This window comes from Chiloscyllium punctatum, chromosome 17 (genome assembly GCF_047496795.1).
Source record: "Chiloscyllium punctatum isolate Juve2018m chromosome 17, sChiPun1.3, whole genome shotgun sequence".
NCBI classification, from domain to species: Eukaryota; Metazoa; Chordata; class Chondrichthyes; order Orectolobiformes; family Hemiscylliidae; genus Chiloscyllium; species Chiloscyllium punctatum.
In genome coordinates this window covers 92,719,146-92,734,071 of record NC_092755.1, presented here as the reverse complement: position 1 = coordinate 92,734,071, position 14,926 = coordinate 92,719,146, and the positions used below count along the sequence as shown (strand labels likewise).

General features: G+C 38.1%; 1 protein-coding gene across 3 annotated transcripts in view; it reads right to left on the bottom strand.

Moving 5' to 3' along the window:
* Positions 1 to 14,926, bottom strand: part of coro1cb (coronin, actin binding protein, 1Cb) — a 172,216-nt gene that overhangs the window by 116,254 nt on the left and 41,036 nt on the right. The gene's annotated exons all lie outside the window — the stretch shown is intronic.

Here is a 14,926-nt window from a genome sequence, read left to right as displayed (position 1 = left end):
TCCCAAACAACCATAGCATGATAGTAAAATGACTTGCATGATCAAGTGACTGGAGGTAAACAGCTTAGTGATATTCTGCAAGTATAGATAATGGAGAACAAAGTTGTGATATGTATTATAGTTAATATACCTTTAAGAGGCATGTTTATTTTACTGCTACATCAGAGCATGAGACTTCAGAGTATAAAACTCTCATAATCCATCTTACTTCTGATTTCCTGAAACATGACACCCTCCAGTTGTAATAACAGTTTATAATATTAGCTCAGACATCAAGGAATGCACTGTTTGTACACAAGTTAGCTGAGGTGAACAATATGGAAGGCTTGGTCACCTGCTGTAATTTGCTTTTCACTTGATGACTCTGAACCTCATTGTGCTTGCATTTATACACCTTATAAACAGCTTTGTTTGCTGGTAGTGTTGTGCCATCTTGTTGGTCACTGTCATTTTGTCCTAGGGTCTGGCATGATATTTGGAACCAGATTTCCTGCTCATGCATGTTTAATGTCCCTTGTTGCTACATACTTTTACATATACTAGGAAGAGGTCAGTGTTTTTCTGATTGGGTGCAACAGCTGCATCTATTGCAGAGTTTCTTGATTTGGTGCGCGTTGTTGATTGTCGTAAGTGTCTCTAAAAATATGCTTCAGACAATTATGGCTTCATGCCTTTATCTATCTTTAAGTAATGGGTCAGTGATACAGCCCTTTTTAGCTGCCAAAAAATCCTTCTTAAAAGCTTCAATAGGTGGAGCCAATGACTTTTAATTTCAAAAATTTATTTTATTCATAAAATATCTTTATATACATAGTGCCACAAGAGAGTTCAGTTCTGTAAAGTGTTTATATATGGAGAACAAACAAATCCAAGGCATTCCTTACTTATTCCACACTATATTTATGTACATTTGAGGCACAGGTAACTGAATAGACCCCATTGTATTTTGGCCAAAAGACCTCACCGACAGTGGTCTTTCCACACTGCCTCTTTTGCAGTTAGCCTCTCTGACAATTCTGCTTTGGAAAAGTCACACATGCCCTTTGCTGCAGTGTCTTCTGATAGGGACACACGATTCAGGGTTACTGTCTGGCTGACATACAATGGAGTTGAAAATTAGTTGTTAATCCTTGAAATAATTCTTACCCAAAGCTTGTCTTCAAAATTCTTTCCAGATCTTGTGATTATGATCATCCACAGGAAGACCACATACATTAATTCTGTGAAGCTCTTTGTTGCAAATGACAAAGCAAGATTTTTCGAGCTGTTTTCTCAAGATCATCTATTCCTTGATGTGTAAAGTAGAATTGTTTGAACAGTTTACAATTAAGTAAATAGATGACCAATGAGTTTCTGCCATCTTAAGATGTTGAACTGTATCATCTTAAGTCCCTCATCTCATTACAACTGGTGAAAGCTTGCTGTGCACTAATTGGATCCTGCATTTCTTAGTGAACAATATGACCACACTTCAAAAGTTGACTGAAGAGTGCTGTACCATGTCTTGAGGTCATGAAAGGAGAAGGCTGCAATTCTGTGGAAACAATATGGCACTGACGTACACTGCAAGTGGTCTGAAACTAAATCGATTACTTAAACCTGGATTGAACTACTAAAAAGATAAACTACTAAAATCAAAAGCAATCTGTTAATTAGTTTAATTGCATTAAAACACACAGCTTGGATACCATCCATACCAACAGTCTACTGTATTTGTTAGCACTCACTTTCTCCAAGATTTTCCTGTCTCTTTACATTTTCGACAGTTATCTCCTTCACTTGGATATCAGCCTTAATTGAGCAATTAGCCTCAACAATTAAACTGTTCACAAGTGACTCAATATTTCTTCAAAATAAACATTTCTGAAATGATGATCTATGGGTGGGTGATGCTCACAGCTGTTGCAAATGTAGAAATGCAAGATCCCTCTAATACAATATTGTCTCAAAGTCAAAGCAGAAAGACACCCAGCAGTTTATCATGCTTTAAGTTTAAATAATATCTTTACAATATCTGACACAAAGTCTTATTTCTGTGCCAAATAAAGAGAATGCGAGCCAGACAGACAGAGCGCTAACACGAGCCAGGCACACACTACTTGTGACAAAACAATTGGGTGGGGTGAAATAAATTCTACGTGGAACACACCTGAACATATGAACTGTGTAAATGCACCTGGATGATTCAATTGATCACAGCACTCCAATTAGAGAAGTACTGAATAACAGGGATCTTATTATGTGATCATCTCAAAGACAGGCTGAGAAACCTGGACAAAGACTAGGTCAGGCATAAATCCACTTAAACTACTTTTATTTACATGGAAATAGGAACACAGGAGTAGGCCTTTCAGCCCTCCAGGCATATCATGGCTGATCTGAATATTAACTCAATTTAACTTTGCTCCATATTGTCAGCTGCCTTTAATGCAGGAAACATTTCCCAGTTTTGTGCATTTTTAAGTGACCTAGCATTCACGTTGTCTGTGGAGTGTTCACTATCATGTCTGATCAGATCTGATCTTGTTCCAAAATGTTCTAGCTCAAATCTGGATTGTGTTCCCTTGTTCTGAATTCACCCATCCCAAAAAAAAAGAGTATCTCTGTCTATTTCACTGAATCCCTTTCTTAATTTAAAGACCTTAATTAAAATCAACTTTCTCGTCTCAAGGGAATACAAGGCACACAAATACTGAAAGATAACTTCCTCCCTGTTGTAGTCTAGCTTCCCTTGGGAGAAGGCCCAATACCGCATCTGCCTTTTTAAAAATAGTTGTGTGCTAGTTTTGTGACTTATATCTCATCTCAGTAAATCTCATATCACTTTGGTCCTACACAGTTTAGAGCCTCTCTATTACAAAGGTATCCCTGTTTTGTCTCCAATTCAATATGCATAATATTACATTTCAGTATTTTCTGTAGTTTTATCCCCTTATCTAGGTCACTTTGTAATTTTCTCCAAATTGTACAATTTCCTACACCTCCGAAGTCTCATTTGCTAACTTAGATTTGCAACTTTATACTTCTTCATCCAAATCATTATATATACAAATTAGAAGGAGGCTGCTCAGCCCTGCAAGTCTGCTCTGCTATTTAAAACGAACATGGCTCATGATAAGTTATCGCTTCACCCCCTCCCCCACCAATAACCTTTCACTCTATTGCTGATCAAGAATCTACTTTCACCTTAGAAATATTCAAAGTCTCTCCTTCCATCACCTTTTGGAGGAACAGTGTTCCAAAACTTGAGAAAAAAAATTCTCCTCTTCTGGTTATGAAGTCATAGAGATGCACAGCACAGAAACAGACCCTTCGGTCCAACCCGTCCATGCCGACCAGACATCCCAACCCAATCCAGTCCCCCCCATTTGCCAGCACCTGGCCCATATCCCTCTCAACCTTGCCTATTCATATATCCATCCAGATGCTTTTTAAATGTTGCAATTGTACCAGCCACCACCACTTCCTCTGGCATCTCATTCCATACACGTACCACCCTCTGCATGGAAAAGTTGCCCCTTGGATCCCTTTTATACGTTTCCCCTCTCACCTTAAACCTATGCCCTCTAGTTCTGGACTTATCAACCCCAGGGAAAAGATTGTCTATTATATCCTATCCATGCCTCTCATGATTTTATGAACCTCTATAAGGTCACCCCTCAGCCGCCGATGCTCCAGGGAAAAACAGCCCCAGCATATTCAGCCTCTCCCTATAGCTCAAACCCTCCAACCCTGGCAACATCCTTATGAATCTTTTCAGAACCCTTTCAAGTTTCACAACATCTTTCCAATAGGAAGGAGACCAGAATTGCACGCAATATTCCAAAAGTGGCCTAAGCAATGTACTGTACAGCCACAACACAACTGCCCAACTCCTGTGCTCAATACCCTGACCAATAAAGGGAGGCATACCAAATGCCGCCTTCATTATCCTATCTACTTGTCACTCTACTTTTTCAAGGAGCTATGAGCCTGCACTCCAAGACCTCTTTGTTCAGCAACACTCCCTAGGACCTTACCATTAAGTGTATAAGTCCTGCTAAGATTTGCTTTCTCAAAATGCAGCACCTCACATTTATCTGAATTAAACTCCATCTGCCACTTCTCAGCCCATTGGTCTATCTGATCAAGATCCTATTTTAATCTGAGGTAACCTTCTTCACTGTCCATTACACCTCCAATTTTGATGTCAAACTTAGAACTGTGAAGCAGATAAAAAGTTAAGCCCCAGAACATGGTCACACCAGTATCCAGTTGATGTAGCCCTGTTCTCCCACCTCCCAAGCAACTACCAACTCATGTTAAAGTTTTCCCCCAGCTCTGTCAAACTAAGAGTGCACAATTATTTCACAGTGACCATCATGACTAAACTTACAATCAAAATCACTATAAATGCTCAAAAAGAAATGCTATTCCTCATAATCTCAATTGGATTCTTACTCAGTCTCATCTTATTCAATGACAACCTCTCTCCTACAGCTAAAGGTTGGCTGTAGGCAAACCTCAGATCTTTGAAGACCAGCTTCAATTACACAATAACAAGGTAAAAGCCTGCCAGGACAATAGTTTGACTTTGGAGGAAATCGAAAAATGTCCTTTTTTCCAAAAACTTCATTCACAAGATGGGGACATCTTCAGCTAGGCCAGCATTCTTTGCCCATCCTTAACTGCACAGATGGCAGCTCAAAGTCAATCATTTTGCTTTTTATAAGGAATCACATATAGAGCCAGACCAGGTAAGGATGTCAGTTTCCTTCCCTAAAGGGCATTAACTGAACCAGAGAGGTTTTTCTTTTGACAATGGTTTCATGAACATAAGACTCTCAATTTCATTTTTTTTTAATTGAATTCAAATTCCACCATATCACATGGAGGGATTTGAACATGGGTCCCCAGAACACTACCTGGGTCACTGGATTATTAATCTAGCAGTAATACCACAGGCCATCCATTGGCTCCATGAGGTTATATACTTTGGCAGGGAGAACAGAGAAGCCAAATAGCATCTAATTGGAGAAAGACTTCCAGAACAGGGGGATTTAGAAGTCTTTGTCCATGAGTCGCAAAGAGCTTGCACCCAGGTTCAAGAGGTAATTGGGAAGGCAAATAGAATATTGGCTCTTCTTTTGAATGGAAATGGAATATTTAACATTAGGGGGACTTTACCAAATCTGTACAAGGCACTAGTCAGGCCACAGTTGGAATACTGTGAACGTTTTTGAGTCCCCTGTCAAAGGAAAGACATATTGATATTGGAGATAATCGAAAGGTGGTCCATCAGGCTGAAACCCAGTATGGAGGGACCAGCTTGGGAGGTTAAGTGAATTAGGCCTGTATTCATTGGAATATAGAAGAACAAAAGACAACCTTATTGAAATATTAGGTTCTTAAAAGAACTTAAAGTAGGTTCAGAGAGGTTGTTTTCCCTGTGGGAGAGTCTAGGACCACAGGGCATAAGTTCAGAAGAAGGGATCACACATTTAAAGTCAGAGAGGAGGAACTTCTTTAAGATTACAAATCTGTAGAATTCTGTACCTCAGGAGTGCTGTTAAGTTGGTTCATTAAGTGTATTCAAGGCTGCAATATTTATTCAGCAAAGCAGCCAGAGACAGTGGTAGACGCAAGTACAATTACAACATTTAAAAAGTCTTTTGGACATGTATATGGATAGGAAAGATTGAGAGAGACTTGGATCAAATGCAGACAAATAGGAGTGGTTCAGTTTAGGAAACTTGGTCAGCATAGATTGCACCAAAGGGCCTGTTTCTGTGCTGTATACCTCTATGACTAACATCAGGTATGAAGTGCTTAAGAGAAATGAGTACTTTAATAACCATTGTATATCTTTAAAGACAACGCTACTCTTTGGGCTTTAAAGTAAAAAATGTTTTTCCAACCCCTTTAACGAACAGATCACAAAGCATGACAATTCATTCAACTTCCCAAGCAACGTCAGAAGATTAACAAATTACTCCGAAACCAGTATCACAGCTCTCTCCGACTCGCACCAATCCCATGACAAGGTTAGGAAGCAAAAGCTTGGATAAGAGATTAAATTTGATAGCTCTTTCAAAGAGGCATGATACAAGATTCTACTCCAAATGCTTAGAGCTTGACTGGGAGCCTTGGGAGAAAGGAAAGAGCAGCATGCGTGAATGAAGAAGTCGTTTATGACAAATTTGGAACTGATAGGATACCTTAGGGTAACCTACAATGATATCCATCATAGCTGTGTAACACTGCTATTTGCAGATGACTTGCTTTTCCAATCACTCTAAAGGATATGCAGTAACAAAAAATTAAAATAGTGGATACATCTAACAACCTCATCCAGGTGTGGCTTGCATTGGTAAACACCCCAACATTCCAAGCATTCGAAACACACAAATCAGAGAACCCCTACAGTGTGGAAATGTGTCATTATGACTATGCTTAAAAAAAAATTCAAGTTCAAGTTCTTATAATGAAATCAAATCTTTTCACCTTAGCTGCCTCTTTGGATGACAGCCAGATCATCTTTTAAGATTCATTTTGAATTTTTAACCTAATACTTGTAATTATAAAATTCTAGGGAAGGGGGCAAAAGGAAAGCAAGCTTACTTAATTCAATAAATTTCAAAAAGGTTTAAAAAGCAGCTCCTGGCCACTATGGTATTTCTATAAATCCAACTTAAGATCGATAAGCTTAATGAATTTCACAAGAAAATAGAGGGCCACCAATTACATAAACCCCAGGGTTGAACTCTGTTCTATATGGAGATGATTATTTCAAAAAAATCACAGCACACAAATCATTCAGAAAATACCAACCAATACATATCCCAGTAAGATGGGCAGAACCAGACCTGAAACAAATCTATATTCGAACATTCAGGAGGCAAGGATCAATACAGGCTCAAATAACTTATCCCCTGCCCCAAGTCAAATGGATGTATCAATACTCATTAACTCAAGATTTGGCTGAAAACAACAAATTCTTGGAAACCTATTTGAGCAACACCTTCAGGAGAAAAGGCTATTGAGAATTTTTTTTTTAAAAAAGTACTGTATATGCTCCAAGGACATACTCAAAGTGAATATGTGAAATAAGTTCAGAACTCAGGATTTGTTTAATGATTGACATAATTGGCTGACTAGTGCAGAACTGACAGGGATCTGATTGCTAGGAGAAAGAGAGGATTGCAGATGCTGGAGGTGAGTGTAGAGAATGTGGTGTGAAAAACATAGCTGGTCAGGCAGCATCAATCTTTCGGGCATAAACCCTTCATCAGGAATGAGCCTCATTTTTCAGCACCACATTCTTGACAGAGATCTGATTGCAGCAATTTGCTTCAGCCAATCTAACTCACTCATTGTTTCAAGCTTTAATTTTTTTTGTGCTGGAATCAATCTCAAAAGGTCTTCAATTTGTCCAGCTGACCACTGTAACTCAGAATATAAACCATCCAGATAGGGCATGTGGAATAATGCGAAGAACCTGATAGAAGATCTCCAATCTAAACTAGTCAAAATCTTCTATCACAGGAATGAATATTGTACTGTTGTGCAGGGTTACCAAACTAACTCATTTCTGTTATGCTTTATTTATGCATCAATGCTGCAGTAGTCCACCTCACACTCAAACACTGCTTGACACTTCTCATCAAGATTTTAGTCCCCATCATGAATAAACAATTAAATGTGTTTAATAACATTCCTGATGAGCACTTTAGGCCCTTGTAACTATTCATGTGCTTTATACATGCAGGTTGAAACTGTTGAGATTAAAAGTGATGAGTCTTTGTCACAATTCCTTTTTTCAGCAATACTGAAATAGTTCTCTCGCCCCATTCCCCATCTTGTGAAATAGCTTTATATAAATGAATGCTTTTCCACCTTGTTAACTGACTACCCTTGCCTCCAGCATTATTGGTTACTGCAAGTTCTTATCTGATCAGAGTCATACTAGCTGAATCTTTTGTTTCACCAAACTTAACTCTTTCCCCACCTACTCATACCTTACACACTTTCTCATTCTGCTGCCGAATGACCATCAGCTATCTCAACTACTTCAACCTTCCTGCTTTTTACTCAAAAGAACTGTATTTAATTTTTCCCTTTTGGGTTTATATTCTACTCTATTTGTATTTGCTTTCATACCATTCCAACAGAACATTCTAGATTCTACTGCACTGTGTAAAGCAAAATATCACATGTTCTCTTGTTCTTTTACCAGTTATTTTAAATTTATGGCTGCCTTCCAATGGAAAGTGTCTTTCTTCATTCCATTAAAAGTTCTTTATAATTTTGAACTAAATTTTTTTTAACCTTCTCTGCCCGAAGGGGAATGACCTCCGCTCCCTCAGACAGTAATTTATCAAGGTTTTTGCATCATTTCTTTGCCTTTTACTGATTATAAAATTTATAAAACTTGGGATTCCACATGCTTTTATTTAAATTTAGCAATACTTACCCGGTGCATCACCTATGAATTACTTTTGGAATACCTGGTCTTCTAAACACCCATGTTTTCTTTTAAATAATAACCAAAACTTATCTTCCAGAAATATCAGCATACATTAGCCAAAGCATGCAAAGATGTCTTAAAAGGTCTGTCCTGGATTTGCTGGGAAGTGGCATGACAACTCAATTATAAACATCTTCCAAACAAGCATCACTTGAGATGATCCATTATTCCCCTTGAAATGCTGAATTTCATCTGCAAGATCTTACTAAAAAACCTCAAAGAATGATGTACAGCTTTAGGGAGCATCAATATGCAATCATCAGCTCCAGTGCCTGATATGTCTCATTGAATGGCTGTAGATTTGTAATCCATTTCAAAACTTTCACCTACAAAGGTCAATAGTGACTAACAGTGTAAAGGTCTAAGATGGAAACAGTGAGAAAGCTGCAGTAAAATGGCAAGATCTGTGGTCAGATCCAACTAGAAGTGTAAAATCCAAGGCATTAATTTCAAGAGAACCTCCAGGCTGGTACAAATTCAACTCATTGCCAGCTTTCCAATTCCTTTGAAATATGCAGTATTTGCAAATTTATTCTTCTCTGTAAGGCATGTCAAGACCAGGTTCAACTGTAAGAATTAGGTGAAAGAGGTTTATGTCAAATTTCTACTGCTTCCAGTGCAAGCAAAACTTCCACTGTGCCAAGTTCAATGGTGCTTGGATTCCATTCAGTTTACTCTGCAAGACAATGTCCACTGGCAACACTAGCAATGCTTCCTTGAGCTAATTGTTAAATAAGGCCCCACCCTCCCCAATCTCCAGCCCTACAACACTATTCCCAATTTGGCTTCTTGCACATCCGTGTGAAGAAAGGAGAGAGATTTATGTTTTATGAAGAGATTGAACTTCAACTAATGGCATATGGATCTTGGTCTATTTTTGTTAAAGGGTTTATAAATTAACCAGGCCAGTCTTTCTGGAACCATGTGCTTCCTGAAGTGTTAATGGTGGGTGGGTGCATGCGTGCGTGTTACAACAGGAGAGAGATAAAACATTGAATGTCATGAGCTGGTTTTGGAGTTAAAATGATCAAGGAGTGAATTTAACTCAGAAAAATAGATCGGAAAGGTTCAGTCCACTTTCCTTTGAACTGCCTAGAAACCAGATACAAGTATATTGCTTCTCCTAGTAAGAAGATTGTTCAAAGTATTTAAAGGAATAAGTTACCTCAGGGAAAGTTTTTGTTTTGCTGTGTTTTGAACTCTTTCAACTTGTGTTATAATTAGATAGCTTTGTTTGGTTTATTTTATTTGTATGTAATGTACAATAAATTTCTGTTTTACTATTAAACAGAAACCTGCAGCCTTGTGTGCTTATGCCCATGAAAGACCACCATGTTAAATAAAAATACCTATTAAGTAAAATGTCATTCTGAGGTCTGACTTATCTAGTAGTAACATCAATGATGATCATAACACTGGACTGTATCTCTCCACTTCCTACTAGAATTCATTCCCTAAACACCCCAACTTTCTATCTTTCTTCACTATCAACTTTAGATGTTCCTTGAAACTCTGACCAAGTTTTTCATCATCAGCCTTAATAGCTCATACAATTTGGTACAAAAGTTTGTTCAATTATACTTGTGATGCTACCCTTCGGGTAGTTTACTACCATTGTTTCCACCCTTAGATTGTGATTAATTGGCTGATCTCACCAGGTTCCCTCACTGTGCACCTCTGAAGGTTGATCTCACCACCTCACTGCAAGCACGTTGATCATCAGCCTCTTCAAAACTTCCACTTGTGAAAGTCACACATTTAAAGAAAAGTGCATGCTTTTACGAGGCTTTGTCACCTTGTTGCATTCTGTTTCAGTTTGGTCAAAGTGAACTATCTTTATGGAATTGAAAATCACAACATCTGGTTATAATCCAACAGGTTCATTTGGAAGCACTAGCTTTCAGAGCACTGCTCCTTCATCAAAATACTAACATAACTGAAGAGGTTCTTTTCGTCATTTAATGAATACCTAAAGCGAATTCAAAAAAGCTCCATGCTCGAGAAAAAACATTCCATTCAAGAAACTGATTTCAATCAAAACTAATGGTGGACCAGCTACGCTTGGTGCAAACATGTCTTTGTTGCATTGCGCAGAAATAATCTTGATTTCCTCTTTTTGTCACTTACCATTGTATAATCCACTAGAAAAGTATTAGCGAGTACAGTTTTGGACTTCTCATATAATAAAAGTTATTGTTCAGAGTCTAAACTTAACTGGAGCAAGAGCCCTTTGGCACAGTTTATTTAAATCCTTAACTGACAAACTTGATGCTACCTGTTGTGAACTAGTCCTCCATTCTAATGCAAGGTGGTTAAGTTGATGGAAGATCCTGCAAAGACTTTTAGATCTGATGTCCGAAACCACTTTTCTTAAATCAAAGAATGAAATGTGCAGCGATTTGTCAGACAATGTGGTTGCTTAAATTCAAGTTTCTTGAAGACAGTGGCGAAACTGAATGAGCTAAACTTTGAACCACAGGAAAGGACAGGCAAGTTAGTACACATGATTAGTCAGTGCTGTGAATGCAGTCAAACTGAAACTGGATCAGCAGTCCTCCCAATTAATAAATAAAAACAGTGTAACACTTCCAAAGTCTAGAGAAAATACTAGATAAAAGTCAAAATGGTTCCACCCAGAAAACGTCTGTACATACCTGGGGAAGTTAGCATGAGAATTCAACAAGTGATTTCAGGGATTAGATCAGATGACATTTTCCCCAAATCCAACTATCAAACCCGCATCACAGATAGCCACTGGACTGTACACAACTAGCAGTGTCAAAACTACAACCCAGATTTCAACGCAGCAGATGATATACAGGTACAGGTGTCATATTTGGAAGTAGACCAGAAAATTAGTATTTATAATACTTAGCTTTAGATTTTTATGCAGTTAAACAGTTATATTGTATTTTCTTAAGGATAGATTTTGTGCTACATTTAAATTCAAAAAGTAACCTTGCGCTTAAAGATTTGAGACCACTAGTTTACTATGTTAAAGGTGCTGTGTGATTGCATTTTTAAATGTTTATTTACACATGTTGTATTAGACTTTTACCTGGCTATTTTCTCCAACAGCAGATTATCAATTCTCTTCTAATGAAGACCAGAAATCTAGATGTAATGGAATGTGACATGGCTAAATTGATAAATAGACCTTGCGAGCTACGGAATTCAACTAGTGAATAACTAAGCTGTGTGCGCCAGGACAGCGAGAAGGTTTCACCTAATCGGAGATGATTTCCCTCAGAAGTAACTGGGCCTCAGCACCCTGCATTTGATTAATGGGTGCTGGGTAATGGTTACGATTTGTGCCCTGTTCGAGATCTGACAATGATATTCAGTGGAGCAGCAGATTAGGCTCCTTTGGAATGCCTTACACAGCAGAATAGCCTGTTAAAACTCAATCAATGCTCACTAATGCTTTTTACAAAGTACTGGACAATGTCTCAGGAAGGAGTCAATACCTGCAGGAAGGGGAAGCAAGACACAGAAACATTAATGAGAAATCATAAAACAGTGATCAAAGCTGTCAGTTAGTCCAGGGTCTGATATTATATGCCAGCGGTTTTAAATAGCTAAGTGCTCTCATTAACCCAAGGTCCCTGGTGCAATATCAAAGCCACTTGGTTAATATGAATTTGACTGCATGAACAACAGTCTTTTTTCCACTGAACAGAAAAAACAGAATATTGCTGTGCAATTACATTATTTTGAGTTTGAGATTGTGAAAGAGAAAAAGCTATTAAAATTAAAAAGGCATATCAAAAGATTAAAGCTATATATTGTAGTTTTTTTAAAAAAACACTTCAGAAGACTATAGTACTATTGTTTAGATTTTCATTTAAGACATTAATTGTTCCACTGCAAAGCCTATTTGCAAGACTAACGCCTCCAAATCTAATATCAACTAACACAGCACAGTTTTGAAAATTTTGGGAGAGGGGTTAGATAGTAAGAAAGACCAGGTCAAATGAAATCTTCTTTCTTGCACACTTGTAGCTTCACAAACTCTGCCAACAATAGTGGGAAAAAAAAGCTACCCTGCAGAATCCCAAGTAAGAGGCTGAAGTTCAAGCAACATAGAAATATACAGCCAACTACTTGAAACCTCATACAAATTTAACAGTCCCCAAAGGTAATGAATTTAACTCAAAGGCATTTTTTTACTTGTATTTTTAATATAAATTTCTCATATGTTGCAGCTCTAACTTCTTCATCAATTGTAGAAAAAGTCAGTTGCATTCAATCCAAATCCACAATTCAACAAAAACCTCACCCCTGAAAGTGATGGCACAGATATGACCAAATAGACATGTTGGACCTGACTTGATATTACAAGTTACCTATTTTATCTGACAACTGGACAGGAGCAACAGCAGGAAGTAGAACTCAACTTTTTAGAAGCAAATGCCATGTTCTAACCATGAATTTCTGGTAACTAATACTACAGTCGGTTCTGCTATAATGCGTAATTCTTCAACACGACTGAAGAATTTACACCATAATTTATGGAATGTGAACTTTTCTTACTTGTATTGACTGTAACGTGATTCCAGCCCAATTAATTTTAATGTGTGACTATTGCACACTTGTCTTATAATGCGAGATCGCATGAGAACGGAACGATCATATTTTCTCAGAATCAACTGTATGTCATCTGGGCCTAACTCCCCCCACAAACTGAAACATGAAATCGCTGTCCAATATATCAAAGCCCTTCATTAACTTGATTTCAGGTCACTCCTCAACCATCTCTTTTCTAGAGAAGACAGTCTCTGTTCAATCATCTTCAGCAGTTTTGGTACTGATTACATTAAATAAAGTCTGTGGAGAATTAGCATGTTAAACAAGACTGGTGCAATTAAATTCCACGTTCCAGTGTCATAAATATTTGGAATATCTTCATCTCCAAGGAGTGGCCTTGTGACAAGGGAATCAAAAACCAGGGATCACAATCTGAGTATATGGGGTAGGCAATTTCACCCAAAGGTGGTGATCCCATGGAATACTCTACTACAGAATATGGTTGACACCATAACACAATTTCTACAACTAGACAGATAAAGTTCTTTGGGCTAATAGGGATCAAATGATCTAGTAGATTGAAAGGGCTGAATGGCCTACTGCTGTCCCCATTTTCTAAGGAAACTAATCTAGGGATTCACTACATAATGTCGCTGGACCATCTAAGCAAGTTAGGATGGAGACTCAGTTCCTTACCTTCTTCACAGGAGAACAATGTCTCCTTCATAACTTCATCTTGAATGTCAAGTTATTTTGCAACAGAGCTAGTACAGGCAAGCAAGACACTACAACAGTGCTCTCTCCATTTCCCCCACCCCCATCCCTGACAAAACCACAGCCAAACCTAAATATTTGCAGCATTCAAAAATTACAGCAAGGCTTGTCAAGACAGATAAGGCAAATAGAATTTCCTGCTGACAGGTCTTGAAACACACGGATCCACTTTACAACCAGTCCGATAACATGAAAAGATTGTTCAATATTTCCCTACATTTGTTCACGTAGTTGCCAATACAAGTGAATTCATACTTGCTTCAAATCAAAAACTGAACATTAGAGAAGTTGTAGATTGCATCTAAATTTTTTATGCAACCTTTTGGACCTTGCTTTGCTCTAGGCTTAGAAAACATTAAAACATTGATGAGGAATTTCAATCCATAAATCCTTGTTCAAAATTCACAAAGATTGACTATTAAATCAAGGAGCATTTTACAATCTGATCCTTACCCAACATTTTCACAAACATGGCTTCCAGCAATGGCCCATTTACAGCAAACGCCATTAATAATGTTGCCTCCACTCCTTGACAGCTGCTCAGCTTGTAGCTTTAGTAGCTTCAGACTATTACAAATTAATAGACTGCTGTTCACTTGAAAGCACCCAGTATGCTCAACACCTGGAGATGTGACATAAACCATTTTGGACATGGAATGGACAGAGGAAAAATTTACAGTCACGAACCAGGTTTACTTCACAAATATAGCAAAATATATTAAAAAGATGACTTCCTCCACACTCTCTTGAAAGGAATTAGATACCAAGATAAAACAAACGACCAAATAACCTGGAATAGTCACTTCCTTGACATAATTTGCTTCTGGAGCTCCAGAAGCAGAATTTGCCAACTTCTGTTAGACCCAATCCATGTCATTTTGTTCAGTGGCAGTTCTGAACAGGGAAGCAAGCAAGGAGAAAGGTTAAGGCATGAGCTTCTATTTAATTGCCTAAATCACCTTGGATATGGTGCATGGAGGGTGGGACCTCAAACATTTACCCTCTGCAACCCCATTTCAAGGCGTGAAAGTCGGCACAACCTCTGAGAACAGAGGATGCGTGTCCAGCTGTTATAATTTGGTCAATGCTCCATAGCAGCCATTGATGCCTCACAGCTTG